Source organism: Eleutherodactylus coqui, unplaced genomic scaffold (assembly GCF_035609145.1).
Source record: "Eleutherodactylus coqui strain aEleCoq1 unplaced genomic scaffold, aEleCoq1.hap1 HAP1_SCAFFOLD_30, whole genome shotgun sequence".
Lineage (NCBI taxonomy): Eukaryota > Metazoa > Chordata > Amphibia > Anura > Eleutherodactylidae > Eleutherodactylus > Eleutherodactylus coqui.
The window spans coordinates 1,243,539-1,255,891 of NW_027102247.1; positions in this window are offsets into that span (position 1 = coordinate 1,243,539).

A 12,353-nucleotide genomic window follows, 5' to 3' on the forward strand; every position below is an offset into this window, starting at 1 on the left:
GTGTATATGTCTGTATATGTGTGTGTGTGTGTGTGTGTGTATGTATATATATATATATTTTTTTTCTTTTTCTTTCCTGAGGAAGCGAAGCATGCCTTGAGGCTTGTGTTCTGGATGTTTTAAAACTCTGCTAAAACCACTGATTACCAATGAGCTATTGGTGGGCAATTAAAAAAAAACAGTAATGGAGCTAAAAGTGATGTAGAAGTAGTAGCCGTGAAAAGGAGTGGAGGTTGGAGGGGTCTGTAGAGGGCCCCAAGCTAAACTTATGCACCCGAGCCCATGAGCCTCTATCTACGCCCCTGCTCTGGGTAATATGCAAATAAGGGAGCTGGCATGAATCCTCCTTAGGGAGAGCAACTACAAACTGAGTAAGCAGATGCACCTGGCCATGCACGCTCCTCTGGGTAATATGCAAATAAGTGAGCTGGCATAAATCCTCCTTAGGGAGAGCAAGTACAAATTGAGTAAGTAGACGCACCTGGCTGTGCACGCTCCTCTGGGTAATATGCAAATGAAGGAGCTGGCATGAATCCTCCTTAGGGAGAGCACCTACAAACTGAGTAAGGAGACGAACCTGGCCATGCACGCTCCTCTGGGTAATATGCAAATAAGGGAACTGGCATGAATCCTCCTTAGGGAGAGCATATACAAATTGAGTAAGTAGATGCACCTGGCCATGCACGCTCCTCTGGGTAATATGCAAATAAGGAAGCTGGCATGAATCCTCCTTAGGGAGAGCAAGTACAAATTGAGTAAGTAGACGCACCTGGCCGTGCACGCTCCTCTGGGTAATATGCAAATGAAGGAGCTGGCACGAATCCTCCTTAGGGAGAGCACCTACAAACTGAGTAAGGAGACGAACCTGGCCATGCACGCTCCTGTGGGTAATATACAAATAAGGGAACTGTCATGAATCCCCCTAACGGAGAGCAACTGCAAACTGAGTAAGTAGACGCACCTGGCCATGCACGCTCCTCTGGGTAATATGCAAATGAGGGAGCTGGCTGCGTAATTGCGCAGGAGAGGAACACACCCAGAACTCGTTAGACTAATTTCAATAGCTGGGATCAGCGGTGGGTATCTTTCTGAATGCACAAAAGCCAGCAAAATATCTGCAGATGCGAATACACATACGCGGGCAAGCGCAATATCGCTACAAGAAAATCAGACTGATATCGCACTCATAAAGCTGCTTTCATACAAATGTTTTCTCGCAGATAAATGTCGCCCACAAATCGTCGCCATGTAAAGCATTGGACTCCAATGCATTCATTCACACGGGCGATTATTACCCCCCCTCCCCTCCCGCACAGCATCAAAATATGAGCCATGACCTATTTTTTGACAAAAACCGCAGAGAGGGGGAGGGAGTTTACCGGCACTTGTTGCAGAAGACAGCGGGCTTCTATTTAGCTATTAAGGCTTAACAAAAGCCATTCTGCCGACCGCGGCAGCGGAGTCCATTCACGCGATGCAGCCCTGTGAATGGACGAGACAGCGCTAATTCCAAAAGGGATTAGATTGCAGCAATGCTGCGCTGCCGCAATTCTTCCACGTGATGCCTTTGCGTGTGAATGCAACGCTTGTATGAAAGAGGCCTAAAGCTGCGGGGTTTTTTTCTCCCCCCTTCCCCCAATGCACAGAATTAGGGGCTTATTCACACGGGCATATTTTTCATCAGTATTTTGTGAGCCAAAACCAGAAGTGTAGAGAAAGTCTAATTGGGAAGATTTTCATTTCTTCCGTATTTTGCGCCCGTTCCTGGTTTGGCTCACAAAATACTGATGTATAATTCGTCATGTGAATAAGGCGTAAGGCTTATTCAGACTGGCACAGGCGAAACTACGCTCGGCAGCACGGGCAAATCATGCGCAGAAATCACAGGCAGGAAAGGAGGTGGTGAAAACGAAACCACTGAAATCCCATAGAGATCCGCGGTTTCGTTTTTTTCCCCTTTTTATATGCTTGTGATTATAAGGGGACTAAAGTACATTCGTGTGAAGGAGCCCTCGGCGCAATTTTATGCATATGAGAGCGCATTTGCTTACCCCCTTAGACTCTAATGGAATATCGGGAGCGCAAATGCACGTAAAAATCATTGCGGTTTCTGCGACCGCTTTTCTGCTAAATTTAGCACGCCGTGTGAAAGAGGCCCTAGGGCTTCGGCAGACGAATGTACACGCCAAGACTATTGTCGCAGTGGAGCGTATTTGTGCAGAAACAAGGTTTACAGTAATCGGGTTGCGCTTGAAATGCCAGTTCACACGCGCGTTCACCCCTTTCCGTGGCATACAGTGGCGATGGTCATCTTCTGCCTGCGACGGCCGCCGGGTCACAACCCTTTCCTGTCATTTTTGTATGTAAAACGCAGAAAGATGAGGTGAGAAACACCCTTAGGGTCAGGGGCGTACCTAAAGGCTCAAGGGCCCGGGTGCAAAAGTTCAGCTCAGGGCCCCCCCTTCCCTTTCTCACCGCTTACCCATACCTAAATCATGCTGCATACAGCTGCAAAACGAATTTCCATACATGAATTAGCCCTATTAACGCGTTTCCTGCACTAGATGGAAATCACACGCCTGCGGGAGCCATCCCCACGGGAGACCCGCGCCTGAATGGAGCATGTCCGGATTTTTTCCTGCACACGGGACCCGCGCCTGCAGGAAAAAATGACATCCGCAGATATTTTACTACCTGCGGGTATCTAATGCATCCCTATGGGGCGCGGATCCGCGTGCAGGAAAACCGCTGCGGATTTAAAATCCGAATTTGCCCGTGGACATGAGGCCTAAGGCGGATTTTAACTCTTCTCCTGCCCGCGGATCCGCATCCCCTAGGGATGCATTGATCTCCCGCGGGTAGATAAATACCCGCGGATGGTCAATAAAAGTGATTTTTTTAAAAATTGAGCATGAAAAAATCTGGACCGTGCTCCATTTTCATGCGGGAGACCAAAATCGGAATTTACTCACCTGCTCCGGATCTTCCCTTCGCCGCGGCTGGCTGTATAACATATCCAGTCGTGTGAGACCGGCCTTCGGTAGATCACTACCTTTTTATCACGTGACCAGGGACAGCTCAACGAGACCACCGATCACTGCTCCAGGCTCTCGGTGACCTTTGTTAGCCGGGAGCACAGAGATTTAAAATTTTCCGGGCTCCCCAGCTGCTGCGCATGTGTCTGGCATTTTAAGGCAGGTTCATGCGCAGAAGCCGGAGAAGGTCCACGGAGGAGGATCACATCGAGGTTCAAATACGGAGGCCTCCAGTAAGAATTTTCATCTCCTCTCACCGATCAAAGAGGGGAGGTTAAACTTCAACTTTTTCTTAACTTTTACATGATCGCCGTTATCCAACCGAGGATAAGGATCCCATCGGGGGACATCGCCGGAGGCCTTAGGGAAGAATTTTCACCTTCCCTTACGAATTGGATTCGTGACAGGAGGTGAAGCTGTAACTCTTTTACTTTTACATGATCGCCGTTATCCATTGGCTAATGGCAATCACGTGACTGGGGACCACGTACTGCGGCCCACCATGAAATCTCCAGGCTCTCGGCTATGTTTGGTAGCCAGGAGCAGGGATATCTTAAATTACTCAGGCAATCTTCGGCTCTTGCATCGGCCAACGTTGACGACGGGCGCGTGCGCAGAAGCCGAGGTGAGGTCCAAGGGTAAATCCGGGGGCCTTAGGTATGTAATTGTATCTCCCCTCACGAATATGAGCGAAGATTACATTTTACCATTTTTTAACTTTCTGTTTACTTTTAAGGGTGACTGGTGGTCGCGCCAACAGCAGGGAGCATCCTATGGGATGCGGATCCGCGGGCAGGAGAAGAGTTAAAATCCGCCTTAGGCCTCATGTCCACGGGCAAATGCGGATTTTAAATCCGCAGCGTTTTTCCTGCACGCGGATCCGCGCCCCATAGGGATGCATTAGACACCCGCAGGTAGTAAAATATCTGCGGATGTCATTTTTTCCTGCAGGCGCGGGTCCCGTGTGCAGGAAAAAATCCGGCCATGCTCCATTCAGGCGCGGGTCTCCCGCGGGGATGGCTCCCGCAGGCTTCTATTGAGGCCTATGGAAGCCGTCCGGATCCGCAGGAGACCCGCGCCTGAATTAAACTCACCTGCTCCGGGCAATGCAGGTCTTCCTTCCTTCGCGGCCGGAAACTTCTTTCTTCGGCCCGGCGGATGTGACCGGCGCATGCGAACGGCACGCAGCCGACATGCCAAGCACATCCGCTGGGCTGAAGAAAGAAGTTCCGTTCGTGATGGAAGGAAGACACGCACGGACCGCTGCAGGTGAGTTTATTCCTATTTCTTAGCATCATGTCCGCGGGGCAGGCGGGACCAGCTACGGATTCTCCATGGAGAATCCGTAGCGGGCCTGATTTTCCCCGTGGCCCTGGGGCCTTAGGCCTCATGTCCACGGGGAAAATCATGCCCGCCGCAGATTCTTCATGCAGAATCCCGCAGCGGCTCCCTCCTTTCCCGCGGTCATGACGCTGCGCTATTTGCAATGGGAAGAGGCGGGGGCGGGGCTAAGTTCCGAGAATTAGCCCCGCCCCCGTCCCACCTCTCCCCATTACAAATAGTGCAGAGGGGCGGAGAGGAGGCAGAGAGGGGGACAGGAGCTCAGTTCCTGCTCCTGGCTCTTCCCCCCCCCCTTCCCCTGCACACGAGGACAACGTATATCTGTGCATGGGGGAAGAGGGGAGAAAAAAAACCCCGCAGCTTTATGCCTCTTTCATACAAGCGTTGCATTCACCCGCACCCGGCTTAGGTAGTTAACCATGTGCTGCCTGCTTCCTGGAGGAGAACCCCTCTGTCTGCTGGGAGTCCCCCAAACTATTGCAGATTTACATGCAGTTCAACCAACATCCCTCCATCTGTAACCTGCATTCGCCCGCAGTTAACTCCTTCATGACTGACCTGGTTTAAGCACTAATGAGCATAGGCCAGTGATGGCGAACCTTTTAGAGATCGAGTGCCCAAACCGCAACCTAAAACCCACTTATTTATCACAAAGTGCCAACACGTCGGGGGCGGGGTTTATCACGGCGTATGATTTTACCCCCGTCGTTCCAAAAAGGACCAGCCGCTTCAAAATTGACAGCATGCAGATTTTGACTGCTTTTAGATGCGGAAATGTTGCAGAACGTCCTCAGCGGAAATTTCTGTGGAAAATTCTGCAGCATTTCCGCATCCAAAAAGTAGTCAAAATTTGCACCCTATTTTGAAACAGCCCTGCCCATTTCCGCCACATGTAAACATACCCCAGCGGTAATAGTGACCCACCCCCAGCAGCCCCAGCAGTAATAGTGATCCCTGCATCACAGCGGCCCCAGCGGTAATAGTGACCTCCCACAGCGATAATAGTGACCCCGACCACACAGCAGCCCCAGCGGTAATAGTGACCCCCACCCTACAGCTGCCCCAGCGGTAATAGTGACCCCCCACAGCGATAATAGTGACCTCCACCACACAATAGCCCCAGCGGTAATAGTGACCCCCCACAGCGATAATAGTGAGCCCCACCACACAGCAGCCCCAGCGGTAATAGTGACCCCCACCCCCCAGCGGTAATAGTGACCCCTCCCCCCCCAGCGATAATAGGGAACCCCCACCCAGCAGTAATAGTGACTCCCACATCACAGCGGCCCCAGCGGTAATAGTGACCCCCACAGCGGCGATAGTGACCCCCCCAGTGGGCCCCCAGTGCATTAGGGACACCCCCCAGCGGGCCCCCAGTGGAACAATGACACCCCCCAGCGCAACAATGACACCCTCCAGTGGCCCCCCAGTGCAACAATGACACCCCCCAGCGGCCCCCAGTGCAACAATGACACCCCCCAGCGGCCCCCCAGTGCAACAATGACACCCCCCAGCGGCCCCCCAGTGCAACAATGACACCCCACAGCGGCCCCCCAGTGCAACAATGACACCCCACAGCGGCCCCCCAGCGCAATATTGACACCCCCCCAGCGGCTCCCCAGTGCAATAGTGACGGCTCCCCAGTGCAATAGTGACACCCTCCCCCAGCGGCCCCCCACTGCAATAGTGACACCCCCCCAGCGGCTCCCCAGTGCAATAGTGACGGCTCCCCAGTGCAATAGTGACACCCTCCCCCAGTGCATATACCCGGCCCTTGAGCTGAGGGGGCCCGGGGGATCGACGCTGTCGGCCGCATGATGGCTGAGGAGAGAGGAGAGAGAAGAGAGACGGGAGGCAGCGCCGCAGGTCGGCAAGAGCAGAGGGGAGGGCTGTTACACGTGGAGCCGGCAGCTAATTACAGGCTGCAGACTCCCACGGCGCGGCCCTCCAACTGATAGACTGCAGCTGTGACCACTCACAGCTGCAGTCTATCAGTCTCTGCCGGCTAGCGATTACCAGGGGGAGGGGCTACTGCGGCTCTACTCACCTCCGGAGCGCTGTATGCACAGGACCTGTGGCTGCAGATCACATGACCAGGCTCTGGTCATGTGATCAAAAGACGGGGGACTTTCCATTACAGGCTGCCCAGAGACTGCTGCAGAGGTGAGTAGAGAAGGAATTATAATTATATATGTATAGCTGGTATAAGTTATATCAGCTGTATATATATAATTATATACAGGGAATACACAGGTTACACCAGCATGGGACATGCCACTATATACAGGGGGATACACATCCTGTATACACACACACACTATATATATATATATATGACACAAACATACATATACACACACACATATATATATATATATACATACACACACACACACACACACGGCTCTCACCCTGCAGCTGCTCCTCCTCAGCCATGCTCTCCTTGCTGCAGAGATCATGTTCTCTGCACTCCCCTTCCCTCCTCCGCAGCTGTTGTCAGTCTGCTATCGGCACTCCTCTATTACTGTCTGCATTAGACAGAACAAGCCGAGAGCAGACTGCCTACTGACAGCAGCACAGAGGAGTGAGGGAAGTTACTGCATAGGCGGCGGGCCGGATTCGGCCCGCGGGCATTGTTTGACACCTGTGCTCTAGATCATACAAACTTCTAGGCTGTGGGAGTTGCCGTCCTAAATGCGCAGACCGGTGCCAGCGGCCGGCGAGTGACGTTTCTGTGTGGGGCTCTGCGATCCCCGCACAGAAATAGAGCATGCCGCGGTTTGTTTTCCACGTGTGATTTCGCGCGGACAAACCGCGGCCGTCTGCCTAGGATTGCGTTTTCTAACGCAATCCTATGGCAGCTTCCATGGGTGGAAATTCTGTGGGAAATCCGGCAGCGGAATTTCCGCCCGTGTGCACGGGGCCTAAGGCTGCTCTAAGACGTGCATTCAGAAAACACAGCTTAAAATCGTGGGTTTTTTACCTCAATTTTTAGCAGCACTTTTGAACGCATGGTAAAGCGGTTTTAATGCACCCCACAATTGTGATGGGTGGGGAGGTGCGTTAGAAAACGCAAATACAGGACAGAGCGCTTAAAAATCACCGCTTCCGAGCTCACGTCTGAGTAATCGCATTCAAATCAATGGAAGCAGTATACCGCAATAAAAAGCACCAAGGGGCTAGATCATGTTTGTAAATTAGCACGGTTTAGGTATAGGTACGGGTACAGATGGAGGGGGGCCCAGCTGAACTTTTGCACCCGGGCCCCTTAGGCTTTATGAGCAACCAGTTTTTCAGTCTTTATTTTTGTGCATTCCTGGGATCACTTTGTTTTTTAAAATCTCCCATGTAATCCTATGGAGGCTGCGTTTTATCGCATCACAAGGCGACAAATATGCGCTGCAATGTTAACATTGGAAAGTCCTACCGACTTGCGCGTTAAACAAAAACATGCGGTTTTTAATGTGCGCGGCAGCGATGCGATTTAATCCTCTAAAAAAAAGCATCGCTGGTGATGGTCACGGCCGTATATTGGGACAAAACTAAGCCTAAGATTTCTGTGGTTTCGTTTTCACCAGCAGTATTCTCTCCCGTTAATACTTGACCGAGAAAATATAGGACCTCCCCTATGAATACTATGTGCGTGAAAGATCAGGCGGCCGCCATATTCCCACCATTTATTTTGTTTCTTACAGTTGCTCCTACAGCGGTGTGTGTGTGTTTGTTTATGTATGTGTATATATTTTACACACATACACACATCGCAATGCATTGTTCTTACAAGGCGCACTGCACTGCCAGACACACTCGCATATTTGCCATGCGAGATATTGGTTTGAGTTTCTCGGGCTGATAAAGTGCTCACTTGTGTAAAATCAGCCACAGAGAATGAATTTAACATCACCAAAGACATAAAGCTATACATTGCCCTCTATTGTCAGCATGCTGTTATCCTGACCCCCAAGTGTCAATGCATAATGCATCCCAAGTGGCAGCTTGCCCACCCATATCACGTCTTGTATCCAAGCTAGAGGCGATACAACAGGGTCTGTTTCACATTTTGTATCCAAGCTAGAGGTAGTACAACTTTAACTTTTTTCCTTCTGCTTTGCTCAGATTCATTCAAATACTGTGGGTCAAAATACGCAGCACAGCCCTAGAGGAATTCGTTAAGGGGTCTAGTTTTTTAAACAGGGTCATTTGTGGGGGTTCTCCAAAGTGCTCAAGGGCTCCACAAGTGAGCAATGGGACCTAAAACACTTTCATGCAAAATAACTGTTCACAAAGCCACCGGCTGCTCCTTTCGGTTTGGGCCCCATTGTGCATACGGACACAAGATTAGGGCCACAATGGGTATATCTCTGAACACGGGAAATACGGGGGGTCTCCATTTTGGGGTGCCAATCCTCATCTTCATGTGCAATATAGAAAAAAAGCCCATCATTAAAATTAAAATGACATATTTGCAAAAATATGAAATTTAATTTCTTCCCCTCCAAATTGCATTAATTCTTGACAAAACCTGTGGGGTAAAAATCCTCCTGACCCCCTCAGTGAATACATTAAGGGGTGTAGTTTATAAAATGGGGTCATTTGTGGGGGGATCTATCATTTGGACACCCATGAGACTTTGCAATCTTGGCTTGGTGCAGGAAAAAAAAGTGTTCCTCAAAATGTTAAAAATCAATGTAAAATTTGTACGTCTCCTAAATTGTTAAAAAAAACCTGAAGTTTTTCTAATGTGCGTCCAGAATAAAGTAAACAGATGGAAATATATATCTTATCAAAGATTTGTACAGTATGTTTGCACATGTTTGAGATATTGTGGCTGAAAATAAATTACATTTTTATAAATTTTTTCTCAATTTTGACGCTTTTAATAAATATACACTAATTTTATCAGACTATTTTCACCACCTAAATGAAGTACAACATGTGGCAAAAAAACAATATCAGAATCACTTGGATATGCAGAGCCTTTAGGCCTCATGTCCACGGGGAAAAGAAGAATTAAAATCCGCAGCGGATCACCCGCACGCGGATCCGCACCCCATAGGGATGCATTGACCACCCGCGGGTAGATAAATACCCGCGGATGGTCAATAAAAGTGAATTAAGAAAAATGTGGAGCATGAAAAAAAAAATGGACATGCTCCATTTAGGTGCGGGTCTCCCGCAGGCTTCTATTGAAGCCTATGGAAGCCGTCCGGATCCGCGGGAGACCTAAAATAAGAATAACTTACCCGTAGCGGACCGGGCAGATCTTCTCTTCTTTGCGGCCCGATCTTCTTTCTTCGGCCCGGCAGATGTGCCCGGCGCACGCACGCGGCACGCCTATAACAGTTTGTCTCCTCACCAACCATATGTATCAGTGTTATGGTGGATGGTCTATATTGCATCTATTACTCCTAGTTCTAGCTGGTTGTCATCCCTTTGATGACTGTCAGGATCCAACAACCCCCCCCCCCCCCTCCCACCCATCAGGATCCACCAGCCCCCCCACCCATCAGGATCCAACAGCGCCCCACCCATCAGGATCCAACAGCGCCCCACCCATCAGGATCCAGCGGCCCCCCACCCATCAGGATCCAGCGGCCCCCCACCCATCCTTCCACAAGACTAGATTGGAGCGGCTCCTCTCTTCAGTAGCTCCACTCTAGCCACTTCACTGATCTGCTGGCTAGAATGTATTGGCTGGTGGTAGGATCTCCCAGCAGCCAATACACTCCAGACGCACCATCCAATCAGTGAGCGGGGGCGGGGCTAGTGAGCGGCAGCTCTGGGGAGGACGCAGCAGTTCTGAACTCACGATATTTTTGTATCTTAGTGAACTGAATATGGCCACCACCACAACTTGCCTCCAGCTTTCCTAGTCTTCTGCACAACATCATTACATGTCTACACCACTTTGTTTTCAGGAGCCGAGGCAAGTGGTGTGACGACTACCGAGCGAGGCTCTGTTCGTGTCAGCGGTAGGGGGCTCCATGATGGTCATCAGGTTACCAACAGTTCTGTCACCCAGCTTTCCTAGTCCCTGAATGGCCAGTCAGCCTCCTTTTGTCATATCACTGTAGGGCAGTGACTCCCACCTCCAGTCCTCGGGACCCCACAGGTCATGTTTTCAGGACTTCCTCAGTGTTGTACAGGTGATGTAATTATCATCGGTACCTCAGACATTGCCACAGGTGTTCTTACTATACGAGATCCTGTACATGACCTGTTGGGGGCGCTGAGGGGCGGAGGTGGGGAGCACTGCTCTAGAGGGTTCTAGGAAAGCTGGGAGATCCATTGTGTTGGCATTAGGTTAGCTGAACCCCAGCGATCCGCTGTAATCCAAGGAAGATCTGGCAGTAAGGCTAATGTCACACAGTGAGTGCGATACCAGGCCGTGAATCGCGGCCCGTTTTCGCGCTCGCTAACGTACGATTTTTCTGTGGATGTGAGTCATTTTTGTAATAAAACTGCCTCCCCTCCCTCCCGCTGCGGCTGTCCGCTCCTAGCACGCGGTGCGATGCTGCCGCCAGCCCCATTAAAACAATGGGTGATGCAAGGCCCCGCCCAAAGATAGAACGAGCCGCGGTTCATATACGTGCAATATTTGCTCTGCCGCGTGAAAAAGGCCGAAGTGTTCAATTCCCCTGCAATGCCCCCGCAGGAGAAATTAAGTATTACGCCGTCCTTCTGCCATATGATGAACAGACATGTTGGCTGCACCATATGGTAAACTGGAGTCGGGTAATAGTGAAACGCTCAAACGTGGGAATACAACCGTTTATGTTCCATCTGAATATTGGCGCATTTACGGTTGGCGTTCGGAGGCAGAACACGTCTTAAGCAGGATTTTCACACAATGAACACAGAAACAGCAAACCTGCTGTGAAGTCGAGGAGCGTCCGACACGTTCGCAGCAATACGTACAAATCTGCCGCAGGACACCGACAGCGGAGATTATTAGCACCACGTGGTCCAGCAAGCTACAAACATGGCCTAAATGTTAGGAGGCTCGTATATATTAGGGAGTCCCCTAATACTCAGGCCGCGTTTACATGAGCGACAAAGTCACACTGCGACAAATCACGTGTTTGTTCGGCCTATGCTTTCCAATGGGGCAATTCACATGTTTTGGAGGGTGCGACATCCCGATATGCCTCGTGAGGTTTCGTGGCCCATGTTATCCTATGGAGCCTTCCTCTCTGTTGCATCGCATGAAAGCGTGATTTTTGTGCGGTGCGATGCAACTTTGACAGGAGGAAATCCTATCATCACAGCCATAACCTAAGGCCTATATATATATACACACACATCACCTAGGAGCGCTGCCCGGCGCTGCTGCAGCTTCCTCCCAGTATGTATATATATATATATATATATATATATATATATATATACACACACACTGGGAGCTGTCCAAATCCGCAGCTATGGTTGTGGTTTACACGGAGAGACGACAAGGAGCCGTTCATGTTTAGCCCATGTAAAGGACGCCATCAGCCAACAAATGAGCATTTCCTCGTTAGTCCGCTCATCGCTGCCATGTTCACACGAGGTAATGAGCGGGCACCAGTCAGTGGCCACGAACCTTCGGCCACTGCAGATATTGGCGCGGACTTCCCTTTTACGGGAACCCGTGGCCAGCTGTTAGCCCAGTAAACCAATCCCACGGGTACAATGGTGTCGCATCTGTAAGAAGTCCCCGCGCCGCACGCAAATGGCGCAGAGCGGTGCAGTTGGGGCCGCGCCGTCTCCGCTAGGTGCTGTTATACACCCGCCCCTCCAGCCTCCTGTGCGACGACAGCCACGCATGAAGACTTGGCCTGCGCTGTGCAGCTGCTTCTGTTGTGCACATAAACCTCTCCATTTATGACCCCACCAGTCCCAGCGAAGACTAGAGAGCCCCCCCCCCCCAATTACCCACAATGCCCCAGCGGAGACTATGGCCCCGCCCATTACCCACAATGCCCTGGTTAAAGCAGCTGT